The sequence below is a fragment of the Sus scrofa genome, chromosome 11, assembly GCF_054392235.1.
Source record: "Sus scrofa isolate SSC_HxYL_T2T_F1_AM1 chromosome 11, Sscrofa_HxYL_maternal_Yorkshire_Landrace_v2.0, whole genome shotgun sequence".
NCBI lineage: Eukaryota > Metazoa > Chordata > Mammalia > Artiodactyla > Suidae > Sus > Sus scrofa.
The window spans coordinates 24,450,382-24,466,758 of record NC_139393.1 but is presented as its reverse complement, the minus strand read 5'-3'; the positions used below and the strand labels follow the sequence as shown (position 1 = coordinate 24,466,758).

The following is a 16,377-nucleotide window of genomic DNA, read 5'->3' as shown; positions in this document are numbered from 1 at the left end:
CCAGTAAATACTTGCTGAATGAGCGAAGCACTTCCCATGGCACTTTATTCCTCACTGACGGTACCTTGTGAAACAATTCTTTGTGTAACATGACTTATTCTACAAAAATGCAAGAACCTTTAGAGCAGGAATCTTGGCATTTGTCTTTATAACCTCTCTTTAGTGTGGAGCATTTGGCACTAGACATCAGAAAGTTATAAGCACTAAAGAAATGTTTTCTGAACACTATGCTTCTAAAAATGTGACCACTGATTTTAGACTCAGCTATATTGGGGTGCCCTTCGGACATACCTGTTAATTTTCACATTTTCTGATCGATGCTGTGTTCATGAAAATGAAGCCTCATCATTAATGTGGGATTCCTTCCTTTTGTTGCTGTTTTTCGCTGAACATGTGCCTCAGTCAGGTCTGGTTTTGAATTCTATCCTCCTATCACATGATCTTGGGCAATTAATCAGTAAGTCTGTATATAATTGCCTCATCTGTAAAATAGAGGAAAAAATAATCCTATTGAACAGGATTATTGTAGGGAATAAGATTGTATAAAGCATTTAGTCACATAGAAAAATCTCAAAAAATGTAATTATTGCTTCTTTCATTATCCAATCTGTTAGAATACCTTGAAGTAAGGTTTGAGGTCTGTTCCAGTAATTGTTTATTTCACTCTTACTGTTTTTAGCTGCCTCTTGGCATATGGAGTTCCCGGGTCAGGGACCAGAACTGAGCCGAAGTTGCCATTTGGCTCCTGAACCCACTGTGCCAGCGGGGGATCAAACGTGCATCCCAGTGCTCCCAAGACGCCACAGATCCCATTGTGCCGTAGCGGGAACTCCTCATTCTCTTTACCCTTGAGTCTGCAGTTTGGGTAGTGCGTGACGGAGTCATCTCCATTCCATGTAGCATCAGCCGAGGCTATTGGCGTGGAGGTAACCGGGGCTGTGGGCCTGGAGCCTTGGTGGTTCTGTTCTAGAGGTTTCTTCACAATGCAGCTGTGGTCTGAGACACCGGAAGCGGAAGCTGCAAATGCAACCTGGGTCTGAAAACTGGCGGTTTTCATGGAAAACTGTTTCATGGAGCCTGCCTAAATTCAAAGGGAGAGGACTGTTAAAGAATTAGTGGTGAAGTTTAACATGTGGCAGGGCAGGGTTTGAATTTTCTACCCCCTTAATCAAATCATTTGAGGCATTGCCCCTAAAAAATTCTTCCAAGAGTGTAGAATTTAAGTTCAATTAGCTCGTGCAGTTTCAAATGATACAACTATTTTCATTAGATACTATTAATTCAGTCGTCAGTCTCTAAAGGGCAGAATATTTATATACTTGGATAAAAAGCTACCCACCCTCAACTCCTTGTTATCTGTAGAAAGCTTATTTGAATGGTTACCTATCTTCAGTAAGAATTTGCTTTTACATATGTACTGCCATTGCATATTCTTCTTAATTAAGTTCTTTGTTGATATTGCAGTTTCTGTTTATTCTTACATTTTAGATGCAAGCTGAGGGAGCAGGAAGGACCTTTTAAAAACAAAGCAGTTCCTTCCCAGATTCCAGGGAAAGTGTAAGTCAAATGGACAGTTAATTAAAGGGGAGCACAGAATGCCGATTGCAGTATAGCCAGTCTTGAGCATGAAGTCAAGAGTAAAGAGATTAGGAGTTCCCCTGTGGCTCAGAGAAAACTAATCATCTGACTAGCATCCATGAGGATGCAGGTTCAATCCCTGGCCTCACTGAGCGGGTTAAGGATCTGGCCTTGTCCCGAACTGTGGTGTAGGTCGAAGACTTGGCTCGGAGCTGGCATTGCTGTGGCTGTGGCATAGGCCGGTGGCTACAGCTCTGATTTGACCCCTAGCCTGGAACCTCCATATGCCTCACGTGCAGCCCTAAAAAGCAAAAAAAAAAAAAAAAAAAAAAAAAATTATGTTAATTGTGGGAGACATTGTTTTATTTCATTTTCAAACCATTTCCTGTGGTTTGAAATGTATTTTATTTAGCAAATATTAAACACTTATACTACGTCAGTAAAGATATAAAAGTTCATTCTCAAAATGTGTAGCGTGCTCGGAGTTCCTGTCATGGCACAGTGGAAACGAATCCGACTAGGAACCATGAGGTTGAGGGTTCAATCCCTGGCCTCACTCAGTGGGTCAAGGATCCAGCGTTGCCATGAGCTGTGGTGTAAGTCACAGATGTGGCTGTGGTGTAGGCTGGCAGCTGTAGCTCCTATTTGACCCCTAGCCTGGGAACCTCCATATGCCATGGGTGTGGCCTTGAAAAGCAAAAACAAACAAACAAAAAAAATCTGTAGAATGCTTTAAATAGCAAAAAAAAAAAAAAAAAAAAGAATTTTTTTTTTGCCTTCTACTTTTGTTTTTTATTTTTATTTTTCTATTTTTTAGGGCCACACCAGTGGCCTATAGAAGTTCCCAGGCCGGGGGTTGAATCAGAGCCACAGCTGCTGACCTATGCCACAGCCACAGCAACACCAGATTCAAGCTGCCTCTGTGACCTACACCACAGCTCAAGGGAACACTGGATCCTTAACCCACGGATCAAGGCCAGGGATCAAACCCATGTCCTCATGGATATTCGTCAGGTTTGGTACCACTGAGCCCCGATGGGACCTCCAGCCTACTACTTTTAAATTAAGAAATATTAAGAGTTGTATTCCTGGGTGTGCCTGTGGTTACCCAGCAGAGTCATGAGAAAAACCGTATTTTATCCAAGTACAGAAATCTTTTGGTCATGGGGGACTTTGAAACAGAGCTCCTAATGATGAATCTTCAACTTGGCAATTAGCTTAAGGTAACTTAATGATATTTGTGGGTGAAGATGCATCAGTCAAACCCTTAATGTCATCAGCATGAAGTTTCTCTGACTCATACCCATTTAGGATGAGCTACAGAGGCAGCAGCAAGAAATGAAATATCCAAGGAAGCCAGCTTATTTCTCACAGTGGGAACCACGCCATCCACCGGACACCCTGCACCTCGCCCGGCACCTCCTGGACAAAGGCCTCTGGCTGGAAATTTGATAGCAGTGAGTAAATGTGTCAGCACTGAGCCTCTCTCCTAACGGAAAGGCAGCCCAAAGAGCATATCCTGTTAACACGAGGTCAGCATCATCTACTTGCTGAAAATATGCCATGAATTATGAGCCAAAATCTTATTGATGATGGAGTTAGACACATTAGGACATGAATATAATTTATTAGCTGGAAAAGTTGAGAAGATTCCCTGGGCTCTTTTTTTAGGTGGAATCTAAGTGATCTGGATCACTGCCCACCAGTGAAATTGCTGGGCATGGTAGACAAAGAAAATGTTCCTTCTAATGATTTTTATGAGCTGAGTAGCTATTGTTCCCAGCTGAGTGCTCTTTTCCTTTTTTTTATTGTTGCTGAGCAAAAGAATTTATAAAAAGCTTTTTCTTTTTTTTTTTTTTTTTTTTGTTATTAAAAACCCTGCTCAATTGAAATGGAAGTTCATTAAGTACTGTTCATTTCTCTTCCTGTCGTAATAACCCTATCCCCCTCTGCTCTACTCAGCAGTGCCTAGCAGCACTGGTCAACATTTTACATCTGAACAGACTGTTATATAGATATAGATATGCAATCTCCACCATCAAGAGGGAGTTTAATTTCACATGGGCAGCATAGTCTGATCACTCAAGGCTAGATGTTGGCCATAAATTTCAAATTAGGACCTCAACTGAGAGGGGGGGAAATGCCCCTGGAAAATTAAGTCAGCCGCTAGAAGCATAATCTGATATCACGTTGAGATACCCGTTCCAATATTGACACCTAAGCTGTACTGCAAAAGGCCAGGGAATTAGAATCAGCCTATGTTCATAAATCCAAGAGATTTCTATAACAGAAATAGCTAATGCTTGTGAAGCATCCTGCCTATGTTATCTCAATTTTCGAAGCACCCCTAAGAGAGATGTACTGTTATGGTCCCCAGCTTACCACTGAAGAAACAAAGGCCCAGAGGAGCTTAGGAACTTTGCCAAGAGTACATAGCTGGTAAATGGTGGGACTGGGATCCATATCCCACTTGGTTTGACTCCAAAGCACATCCTCTTTCCCTTTATTGCATTAATTCTAGATATCTGGGACTCATGGCAGAATGAAGGGGCTCTTGGCTCCTTCTCTGATGGTTGTGACCTTAGGTTATACTTTGGGCAAACAGGTTTATGGAAGGATCCAGTGTCACTTGACCTGAGCAAGGAGTCCTTAGTCTTCTTCATTCTTCCCTGGAAAGCTCGTGATGTCCATCCACCCCCTCGTAGCGAAAATTCAGCTATGGAGGTTCAAAGTGTCGGTTTCTCTGACTTAGAGTGGGACTGGAGAATTTTTTTTTTTTTTTTTTTGTCTTTTGTCTTTTTTGTTGTTGTCGTTGCAATTTCTTGGGCCGCTCCCGCGGCATATGGAGGTTCCCAGACTAGGTGTTGAATCGGAGCTGTAGCCACCAGCCTACGCCAAAGCCACAGCAACGCGGGATCCGAGCCGCGTCTGCAACCTACACCACAGCTCACGGCAACGCCGGATCGTTAACCCACTGAGCAAGGGCAGGGACCGAACCCGCAACCCCATGGTTCCTAGTCAGATTCATTAACCACTGAGCCACGACGGGAACTCCAGAGAAAATTTTGATGAGCTGTTATTTGAAACATTTATGGGCAAGGGCTTTTAAGAAGAACATCTAGAACAAGGTTCAGAAAACAGATCATGAAAGTGAAGCAGCAGGAGTTCCCATCGTGGCTCAGTAGTTAACAAACCCAGCTAGTATCCATGAGAATCCGGGTTCAATCCCTGGCCTCAATCGGCGGGTTAAGGATCCAGCATTGTTGTGAGCTGTGGTGTAGGTCGCAGATGCAGCTTAGATCCTGCATTGCTGTGGCTGTGGTATAGGCCAGCAGCTGCAGCTCCGATTCGACCCCTAGCCTGGGAACTTCCATATGCTGAAGTGTGGCCCTAAAAGGCAAAAAAAAAAAAAAAAAGTGAGGCAGCAGACCTTGGGAGAGAAATGGAGAAATTGCTTGATATACTATATATAGATGAAAATAAGAAGGCTGCATTTATTGAAAGAAGCAGAGAGGCAATGAAAACAATGAAGGTTACAATGAGAGGCAATTGAAACAAAAAGAGAAAAAATTATAATTTACAGCATTTGAAAGAGAAGTGCTCAGTAGAACTTCTGAAAATTGCTTTCCAGTATTCCCACCTGTGGATTGGGTTATTGGTTCATGCCTTGGTTTTATACCAGATTCCAAAATTACATCCAAAAGTAAAACTGTGGGTTCTAGTAGCACGCATAAAACTTGTCACCAATGGAAGACTGTGTCTTTGAGGTTATCCCTTCACGTTCTATGCTTTCACCTCTCTAATCAAATGGTGAAAAGGTTTCTAATTCCTAGAGGTTTCTAATCCTCATGACTATAATATTTGTAGCGTATGTGTGAGTTCCATGAACATAGATACACACCTATATTTAAAAATTAAGTATGTTCCAAAGCTAACTCACTGATTTTTCTCCTTTATCTCCTCTGGGATTATCAGTGCCTTTGCGCTGTCCTTTGAATGTGGATAACCCAGAGTCAACATTAGAAACTACATTTTGGCTTCCATGCCTCTGGAGCAGGATGAAAATATCTAATATCATTTGTCCTCTGGTGGTGAGATGTCAGAATATGTTTGCGTACGTCTGTGTCTCTCAGGCTGGCCTGGTCTATTGTACAGCAGAGCAGCCGAAAGCAGCATGAACACACAGAAATGCAGCCTTCCCCGACTGACCCCCCTCGGATCTGGTTTGCACTTTGTTCCTCTGCTTCTTGGTACTTAGATATTCCGTTTGCATTCTGTTCCATTCCATTTCGTACTCACTTATAACCTATGTGCTTGCGGGGCTTTGTTCCCCTTGCAAATAGATTTTTTTTGAAAATCCGTTAATCTGAAAATGAATAAATACCTCTGTGGCTGTTTTGCTTTAAAATTGTAGTGGATAAACTCGAAGATACTTTTCTCTATCTAGTTTTCCCAATACAATTAAAATTAAATCGGACTTGCTCAGATTGAATGTGCACTCCGTTTTCTCATTTTACAACTCTTGAAGAAAAGATACTAACCTTGGGTGTTACGCAACCTCACCTGCACTGGGAGCCCTGCTGCTGGCCCTGCTCTCATTTCCCTTAGACCCCCCTGCTGTGGCAGTTGCTGGGCCCCGTTGTCCCTCAAGACGCAGTATTGATTGGTTCCCTTCGAAAGGCCATCCTCAGAATCCAGAATCAAGGACAGGTGGATTTTGTCCAGAAGCCGTTAAAGAGGCCCAGGTGTTCACCTCTCATACCAAAATAAGCAACGGGAAAAACAAAAACCAGCCCGACAATACATTTTCAAATTGATTTTTGTATTTATCTTGTAGTGCAAATACCAGAGAAAGTGCCTGCCTCCTGGGTTTGTTTATACCTGTTTTTCTGCCCCAAGTTATCTTATCAGTTATCATATCAGTTTTCATTGCATAAAGATCTCGTCGTGGCTCAGTGGAAACGAATCCAGCTAGGAACCATGAGATTGTGGGTTCGATCCCTGGCCTTGCTCAGTGGGTTAAGGATCCGGCGTTGCCGTGAGCTGTGGTGTAGGTCGCAGACGCGGCTCGGATCTGGCATGGCTATGGCTGTGACATAGGCCGGGGGCTACAGCTCCAATTGGACCCCTGGCCTGGGAACCTCCGTATGCCGTGCGTGTGGCCCTAAAAAGACAAAAGACAAAAGAAATGCTGCTACAACTGAACCAGCACCCCTGGAATACGTTCTCCAATACATCGGCACATACCCGGGGTTCTGTAGTTGGTATAAGTGAAGAATAAGGCCGCTGTTCAGTTGCCAGTGGTGACAGGAGGAGGGTGGGGACAGATGTGCCCTCTGCTTCTCTCCTCCCCGCTTTGCTCATCTCGGCCCACATGCCTTTCCCTTAGGAAATAGTCACATCTTATTTATCTTTTCTACTTAGGCCAGTTAGACTGTCAGTGAGCACTCCTGGACTGTGCACTCCTGGAAAGTTCCCATGTTGTCATGGGATCTATTTTCCAGTCGGTAGGGGAAGGAGGACCCGCCGTGCTGGGCTCACACACCACCAGGGATCTGTCTACCATCAAATGGAAGCTCGGATCTTGGTTTGTCAGGGGAGGAGTGCGTTTTTCACAGCAGTCTGGTGAATTAAGAACAATATAGAGAATCACGCGGTGGACGTGTTACCTTTGACTCTGTTGATAGGATTTGTGTTGAGAACATCAGTTTTCTCTCCAGACGTAATTGAGTACATGTTACCATGATATGAAGACTGCAAGAATATATGGGGTGTGTGGGATGTTAAATTTTAAGAAAGCTATTGAAGAAGAAAACCCGAGAAAGCCTGAAAATAACACAAATCATGAAATTATTTTTGTCTTTTTAGGGCTGCACCTGAGGCATATGGAGGTTCCCAGGATAGGCGCTGAATCAGAGCTGTAGCTTCCGGCCTACACCACAGCCACAGCAACACTGGATCGGAGCTGGGTCTGCAACCTACACCACAGCTCACGGCAACGCCAGATCCTTAACCCACTGAGCGAGGCCAGGGATCAAACCTGCATCCTCATGGATGCTGATTGGCTCATTAACCACTAAGCCACGACAGGAACTCCCACAAATCATGAAATTATTCATTTGAATTTTCTTACTCAAGGTATGTGTAAAGCAGCTGTGCCCTCCATATATTCTGTGAAAATACAACATCAAATAGATGATTTGAATGTGTTTCCATCTTTCTTTTTGGATTAATTTTTTTAATAGAGCAAGAACTCCTAAAGGGCGGTTCCCAGGGTGCATCTGGCTCAGGAATGCTCTATTGGTTATAGTTTCTCCCCTCAGGGCTCTGAGTTGTGTCTAGAGCCAGTAGACCTCAGGACCTCTTGTATTTTTTTTTTAAGTCAATGAATTTTATTATATTTATAGTTGTACAATGATCATCACAACCCAATTTTTACCACGTTTTTATCCCAGACCCCTAGCCCACCTCACCCTCCCCCAACCTGTCTCCTTTGGTAACCATAAGCTTTTCAAAGCCTGTGAATCAGTTTCTCTTCTGCAAAGAAGTTCATTGTATCCTTTTTTTAGATTCCACACATAAGTGGTATCATATGACATTTGTGTCTCACTGTTGGATTAACTTCACTTAGCATTATAATTTCTAGGTCCATCCATGTTGCTGCAAGCGCCATTATTTCATTCCTCTTTATGGCTGAGTAATATTCCATTGTGTATAGGTACCACATCTTCTTTATCCACTCCTCTGCCGATGGACGTTGAGGTTGCTTTCAGGTATTGGCTATCATATACAGTGCTGAAATGAATGTTGGGGTGGATGTATCTTTTCAAGTCATGGTTTTCTCTGGATAGATGCCCAGGAAAGGAATTGCTGGATCAAATGTTAATTCTTTTTAGTTTTCTGAGGAATCTCCGTACTGTTTTCCACAGTGGTTGCACCAATTTACATTCCCACCAGCAGTGTAACAGGGCTCCTTTTTCTCCATACCCTCTCCAGCATTTATTGTTTGTAGACTTTGATGATGGCCATTCTGGCTGATGTAAGATGGTACCTCATAGTGGTTTTGATTTGCATTTCTCTAATAGTGAGTGATGTTGAACATCTTTTCATGTGTTTTTGGCCATCTGTATGTCTTCTTTGGAAAATTGTTTGTTTAGATCTTCTACCCATTTTTTGATGGGGTTGTTCTTTTTTTTTGGTATTGAGCTGCAGGAGGTTTTTATATATTTTGAAAAATAATCCTTTGTCAGTCACTTCATTTGCAAATATTTTCTCCTATTCTGTGGGTTGCTTTTGTTTTATTTAGGGTTTCGTTTGCTGTGCAAAAAGTTTTCAGTGTAATTAGGTCCCATTTATTTATTTTTATTTTTATTGTCATTCCTCTAGGAGGTGGATCTAGAAGATATTGCTGTGGTTTATGTCAGAGAGTGTTTGGCCTATGTTTTCCTCTAAGAGTTTTATAGTATCTGGTCTTATATTTAGGTCTTTGATCCATTCTGAGTTTATTTTTATGTATGGTGTTAAGAAGTGATCTAATTTCATTCTTTTATGGTTGTGGGTCCAGTTTTCCCAGCACCACTTACTGAAGGGACTGTCTTTTCTCCATTGTATATTCTTGTCTGTAAAGCTTTTGATTTCTCCTTCAAATCTGAATAAGAGCCTTGCTGAGTAGAGTAATCTTGTTTGGAGGTTTTTTCCTTTTTATCACTTTAAGTATATCATGCCACTCCCTTCTGGCCTACAGAGTTTCTGCTGAAAAATCTGCCAATAATCTTATTAGGGTTCCCTTGTATGTTATTTGTTTCTTTTCCCTAGCCGCTTTCAACATTTTCTCTTTGTCTTTAATTTTGGTTGGTTTGATTAATATGTGTCTTGGGGTGTTTCTCTTGGGTTTATTTTATACGGTACTCATTGTGCTTCCTGGATTTGAGTGAGTGGTTCCTTTCCCATGTTAGGGAAGTTTTTGGCTATTAGCTCTTCAAATATTTTTTCTGGCCCTTTCTCGTTTCTCCTTCTGACACCCCTATAATACGGATGTTGGTGCATTTAACATTGTCCCAGAGTTCTCTGAGACTGTCTTCATTTCTTCTTCTTCTTTTTTTTTTTTTTTTGTCTTCATTTCTTATTAATCTTTTTTTCTTTTTCAGTTCCTCATCAGTGATCTCCACTAATCTGTCATCCACCTTGCTTACTCATTCTTCTGCCTTCTGTATTCTGCTATTGGTTGTTTCTAATGAATCTTTTATTTCAGTTACTGTATTTTGCTTCTCTGATTGCTTATTCCTTAAATCTTGTATTTCTTTGCTCAGTGTTTCTTGTAATTTATCAATCTTTGCCTCCAGTTTATTTCCAATGTCTTGAATCATCTTCACTATCATCAATCTAAAGTCTTTTTCTTGGAGGTTGATAATCTCCAGATCATTTAGCTGTTTTTCTGGGGTTTTTTTCTTGCTCTGTCATAACTCTCTGCCTTTTCATTTTGTACATATTTTTGGTGTGGTCTCCTTTTTGCAGACAAGAGTTATAGGCTCTCTTGCTTCTATCTGCTCCCCTTGTGGCTGAAGTTGGTATGGGGGCTTGCTGTAGGCTTCCTGATGGGAGGGACTGGTGCCTGCCTACTGGTAGGTGGAGCTGATTCTTATCCCTCTGGTGGGTGGGGCCTTGTCTCTGGGTGTGATTAGAGGTAGCTGTGTGCCTGGGGGGTCTTTAAGCAGCCTGTTTGCTCATGGGTGGGGCCAGATTTTTCAAAAATAGACACCTCTGGAGAAGTTCACACTGATGATTATTCCAGCAATCTTTGCCTCTAATGTCCTCTCCCCACCGTCACTCCCTGTTTTCCCAGGAGATCTCAAAGAACCGCAGGCAGGTCTGACCCAGATGCCTGTGGACTCTACGCTTTGGCCTGGGACCTGGCGCACACGAAGATCTGTGTGCACCTTTCGAGAGTGTAGTCCCTGTGCACAAGCCCCGCTGGCCCTCAGTGCTGAATGCTCTGCGGGCTCCTCTTCCCAGTGCCAGATCCCGGGGCGTGGAAATCCGACGTGGGCTCAGAACTCTCATTCTTGTGGGTGAGCCTCTGTGATATAGTTACTTTCCAGGCTGTGGGCCGCCCACCTGGTGGGTATGGTGTTGCTTATATCACGTAATCACCCCTCCTACCATCTCACTATGGTTCTGGCATAGGATATTTGTTTTGACAGTTTTCCGTCTATTTTGCTGGAGGTGGTTCAGCGCCTGGTTGTAATTTTGTTGCTTTTATGAGGGAAGGTGAGCTCCGGGCCTTCTCCTCCACCATCTTCAATCCCATCTCCCTCACCTCTTGTATTTCTTAACATCAGGGGAGTAGGATGTGTTCCCCCAAGCCTGGCTGACAGTGACGCCTGGGGAAAGAAGAACAATGAGGCTAAACTGACTCGAAATAGCTGGAGCCACGAACACCTAGTTAGTGGATGTCAGCAGGTCAGTAATTGCTCAGAGCCTCATTCAAGGCAGTGGTAGAATTACCGTAGAATAAATTGGCTGGAGGGGACAAATCGATCAACCAAAAGAGGTTCCAAGATTTTTAGTGTTCAAGTTACAGCGAGTGTTCTGACTTTCTGGGTTCAATGAGAGGACGCATGGCAGTTGACTCTGCTGAACTGGAGGCTGTGCGTCCCCCTTTTCACCCCCAACGCAACCATTCCTTGTTCCAAGGCTCCCTAAGACGGCTTTTGGTCTTTGCTGTCTGGGAGTTATAAATCCACCGTGGCAGTGAACGTTTCTCTTTCTCCTAACGAGCCCGTCTGCTTCGTCCTCTCCTACTCTTAGCCTGTTTTTCATTCTCTCGTGTTACACCTAGGGACACCTGGGTGAGTTTTCTCCTGGGCCATCGGTGACCTCCAGGTCCAAGCCCAGTGCCCCAGCCTGCCTCATCTTGCTTTCTCCTCAGATGCCACCCACCCACCTGCCCCTAGAGGGAGCCAGTGAAACTAATGAGAAAGGAATGGAAACTTTAATGGGGAGAAATGCATTCAATGTTTTGGACTCCTTGAAGAGAGGTGTTTGTTCAAGGCATTATTAATATTTTTGCAGGGAACAGTGACATTGATTTTTCATCCAAGAACCATTCTGCCTTTGCACAGAGTCATCAGAGTGTTGAACCTTTCTCTTTTGTAAATGGGCAAAGAACTTCACCCCTAGCCTAATAGCATGGACTTTGAAATTGCTATTTTTTATTTCCAGCTCCAGGCGTGAATCTTTGCTCCATTTTGCAGGTGGCTGGGACATCTTCTATTCACTGGAGTCTGTCTTGGGTAATATGGCATTATTTTTAAGTTTTCTCTCTGGGGCTCATTGTGTGAGTTCACCAACGTCAAGCACACACTCCACTGCGCATAAAACACTCTGCACAGGCTCCAGGCTGCAAACTTAACCACAATGATGGGTGTAAAATTTTCCCTTGCAGCCCAGCCAATGGGGTGTCCGACTAAACCTTGAAGCCAATTAGTGTGTTTCACAGAGCCAGGTGCAAAGCTGCCAGGTAACATCTGCAAGTGAGCCGCATCTCTAATGGGATCTGCACATGTTCGGCTCTATATGAAGATGTTTTCACTTGACACGAAGTCATCTTTGGTCTTGTTCTCCACCCCCTCCATTAAGCAGACACACCTACACGTGTTACCAATTTGATGCGCTTTCAGAGGTGAATGGTACCTAGTGTTTCTCTTCCTGATGCTGATATTTATGCAGATGCCTCTTGGGAAACTGTATGCACCCATCCAAAGAGCTTTTGGCCAGGGGTGGGGGCAGGGGTAGCAAATCTTCATGTTATTATTGGGGCATTTTCTGATAATACTGAATGTTTGCTAGATTATCCTATAAAGATTTGAGGAGTTCCCGTTGTGGCTCGGCGGAAACGAATGACTAGCATGAGAATGCAGGTTTGATCCATGGCCTCGCTCAGTGGGTTAAGGATCCAGCATTGCCATGAGCTGTGATGCAGGTTGCAGATGTGGCTCAGATCCCGCATTGTTGGAGCGGTGGTGTAGGCTGGCAGTTGTAGCTCCGATTGGATCACTAGCCTGGGAACTTCCATATGCCACAAGTGCGGCCCCAAAAAGCAAAGAATAAGAAAAAATTTCAAAAAAAAAGGACAAAGAAAAAATTCCATGTATAGTCGGTCAGTGCAGTCCAAACTTGAGTTGTACAAAGGTTAACTAATCCCAACATCTTTACATCAATCATTTCCTTTTTTCTGGGACCTCTTCCAGCGCATCTTAATATGGAGCCTTAGGAATCTGCCTTATAAGAAGTGCCTGTTAACAAATATGCAGACCTCTAGATTGGATATCAAAAAAAAACTAGTATTTTATGAGATGGTAATGAAATGAGACTTGCTTTCCTAAAACAAATGATTATCAATATTGAAAAATAGCTGAAAAATTTATCCAGGAGGAGTTCCTGTCGTGGCGCAGTGATTAACGAATCCAACTAGGAACCATGAGGTTGCAGGTTCGATCCCTGGCCTTGCTCAGTGGGTTAAGGATCCGGCATTGCCGTGAGGTGTGGTGTAGGTTGCAGACGCGGCTCGAATCCCGTGTTGCTGTGGCTCTGGTGTAGGCCGGCAGCTACAGCTCCGATTCAACCCCTAGCCTGGGAACCTCCATATGCTGCGGGAGCGGCCCAAGAAATGGCAAAAAGACAAAAAGACAAAAAAAAAAAAAAAAAAAAAATTTATCCAGGAGAATTTAGAGGAGAAAAAAAAAAAAAAAAAAAAAGCCCAGTCTTTTGGCCAAGTTTATGGGAAAGCAAGGTGGTATTAACAGTTTTCAATTATTGGCCTGATATTTTTGCCAAACATTCTTTATATACATCATGTCTAATCCTTACAACAACCTAGTTGACGAGATATTTTTATCCCCACTTCACCCAGGAAGAGGGCGCTCAAGAGGTTAAGCCTGTTTCTCAGAATCCCCAACAGGCAGGAGTGGAGTGGGATCTGCTCCCAGGTCAGCTAACTGCAAAATCAGCCCTTTCCCCCCTTTTCCTGCTGCCTCCCAGCACTCATTCCCAGCTGAGCACCAAACTTGCCCTTAAGATTCTTAGCCTGAGTCTGAAAACTTCGCTTCTGGCTTAGAGCGGATGCTGGAAATTTTATTAAGTCTCCTCTGGGTGGTCATTCATTCCAACATGATCACAGTCCAAGGACCGCCCTCCCTCTCAGCACATTTGTCACTTGTCATGTTGCATTTAGGATGCCAGAGGATGCATCCAGCGAAATGAACAGGAGGCACTTTTGTGACAAATAGACTTTAAAAGCTGGAGCTGGAATCACAAAAAGACCTTGTAGATCTTCAGGCCTCCTGTAGGCGCGTCTGATGGATTTCCAGATCCACGGCATTTTTTAAGCACGTTTCACAGCAAAGGGGATGTAAACACTGTGAGTTAAAAGGGACAGCAGCAGGTTTAGGGGCAAGAGAGAAGGTTACCATTTTATGGCCCTTTCCTGGGAAACAGCAGGATCCTAAGACGTCTGGCTTTGCAGCCAGACTAACGTGGATTTAAATTCCGGCTCATGTACTTGCATGTGGCCTTGGACAACTTACATAACCTCGATGCGTCCTCAGTTGCCTCATCTGTAAAATGGGGATCTTTTCACCCACCTCACACAACTGTTGTGAGGATGAACTAAAGTGACGGGTGTAAAACACTAAACACAGTGCCTGGTGCATTACTCCACAACTGCGTGCCTAACCGGTTTCTTTTCCATAAGCCAGTAATTCCCGACTTCAGGCGTTTCTTGGAATCTCCTGTGTAGCGTTTACAACTTCTGATGTCCAGGCAGCAGCCCAGACCATGAGACTTTCAGGAAATAAATAAAAAACACTATTTTTTAAAGCCCCTCTGGTCTTCCCATGTCCAGCCAAAGCCGGGCACCCCTGCCCTCGTCTTACCCTGTCTGCCTGGGCTCTGTAGGGAGCACAGCTCAGGAAGGCGGCAGGACTGGGGGCCGAAGCACTGGGTAGGAGGGTTGATTCCCAGGGCCTGACTGAGGTTAATCACCCTGGGCCCTCTTCTTTCCTGAGAGCATCTTAATGTAGGTGAAACCCACTAAAAATGGAATTCAGGGGCAGCCTGGAGAAGATCATGTCCAGAGCGGGCAGCTTAAGGAGAGATGGTCAGCAGACGTGGGCAGAGATGCAAAAGCAGGTGGTGAGAGCAAGCCTCCGCCCGCACGCAGGTCCTGACCCGGAAGGCACTTGAACTTGCAGGACAAGATAGCTGGATTTTTTGTCTCTTTCTCCCTCCAGCAGTCACCTCATTAGTGGCAAGTGCGGCGTGGTGGGGCCCAGAACCAGTAACAACAGCATCCCTGGGGAGCTAGTTAGAAACAGCGAAGCTCAGACCCCGCCCCCGCCCCTCCACAACCTCCTGAATCAGAATCCCTAGGGGTGGAGCCAGTGACGATGCGTTTTAACACGGGTCCCACATGGTTATATTTTCGTTAAAGATTGAGAAACAAGGAGTTCCCTTTGTGATGCAGTGGGTTAAGATTCCTGCATTGTCTCCGTGGCAGCCCAGGTTTAATTCCCCAACCCCGTGCTGTGGTGCGGTGGGTTAAGGATCCGGTGTTGCCACTGTGGCTTGGATTCAGTCCTTGGCCCAGGACCTTCCATATACCATGGGTGCAGCCAGAAAAAAAAGAAAAAGAAAAAAGATTGAGAAGCCCTGCTCAAATGAAAAATAGAACAAGCTTTAGAGGCAAATGGTGCTTCTAAGCGAACGAGTTCTAGGTCTATAATCCTTGAAAAGTTACTTAACTTGCCTGAACTCCTGTTTCCTCATCTGTAAACTGGGGATGGAAGCATTTGCCGTAGTCACAGAGACTACCAAGGGAACTGTGGATGGAATACAGGGGGTCCATTGACTTGGATGGGACAAAACATTTTTATTTTCACTAATGTCTCACTGAAATCTAGCATGCTCGTCCGATATGAACACCGGCAACAAATCACAGCAGCGTTAGCCATGGTAACTGTCAGCAGCAGAAAGTAAATATTTCCATATCGTGTTACAGTTATCTGCAATCACTGATATTTGCAATATCTCTGCGTTTGTGTGCATCTATTTCAAATGTACAGTTTTTGAACTTGCTGCTAGATCCTGCTACTTATGTATTAATAATGAGGCATGTACATTATGATAAATGTGTTTGGGTTTTATAAAAACTGTCTTAAAGTGTAATATTTTATTGAAATATAGTTGATATACAGTGTCGTGCTACTTTCTTCTGTACAGCAAAGTGATTCAGTTATACATGCTCTTAAAAAAAACTTAAATGCATCGGTTTCCTTTGTATGTTTATTTCTTCTGCATGCATTTGAAAACTGTATTCTGTCCTGCTGTACAGCACTGGGAACTATATCTAGTCACTTATGATGGCGTGTGATCGTGTGAGAAAAAGGAATGTATACGTGTAAGTGTGACTGGGTCACCATGCGGTACAGTACAAAATTGATAGAACACTCTAAACCAGCTATAATGGAAAAAATAAAAATCATTATTTAAAAAAAAAAGGGGGGGGGAGCTAGAAAACTAAGCTCAGGACACAAAGAAGTTTAAGAAAACTAAGCTCAGGACACAAAGAAGTTTAAGAAAACTAAGCTCAGGACACAAAGAAGTTTAAGAAACTGGCCAGTTGCCTTGCCGGTTGTGTGATGATGAAACAAGGGAATCCGATGTGTCTGACACTTAGCAGAAATGCGGATAACAGCAGCCTGACTGCCCGCCTGCCCATCACTGTATTTGTCTTCAGGGATT

At 43.7% G+C, this 16,377-nt stretch overlaps 1 long non-coding RNA gene across 2 annotated transcripts; it reads left to right on the top strand.

Moving 5' to 3' along the window:
• Window positions 1-228: 228 nt before the first annotated feature.
• Window positions 229-15,900, top strand: LOC146398592 (uncharacterized). Of its 2 annotated transcripts, XR_014819539.1 has the most exons (4): window positions 229-1,557; window positions 2,890-3,035; window positions 12,023-12,568; window positions 13,138-15,900. It is a non-coding gene; the product is annotated as an uncharacterized LOC146398592 (long non-coding RNA). The 2 variants fall into 2 exon arrangements; XR_014819538.1 differs by lacking the exons at window positions 229-1,557; window positions 2,890-3,035 and having other exon boundaries at window positions 7,568-12,568; window positions 13,138-14,980.
• Window positions 15,901-16,377: the final 477 nt, after the last annotated feature.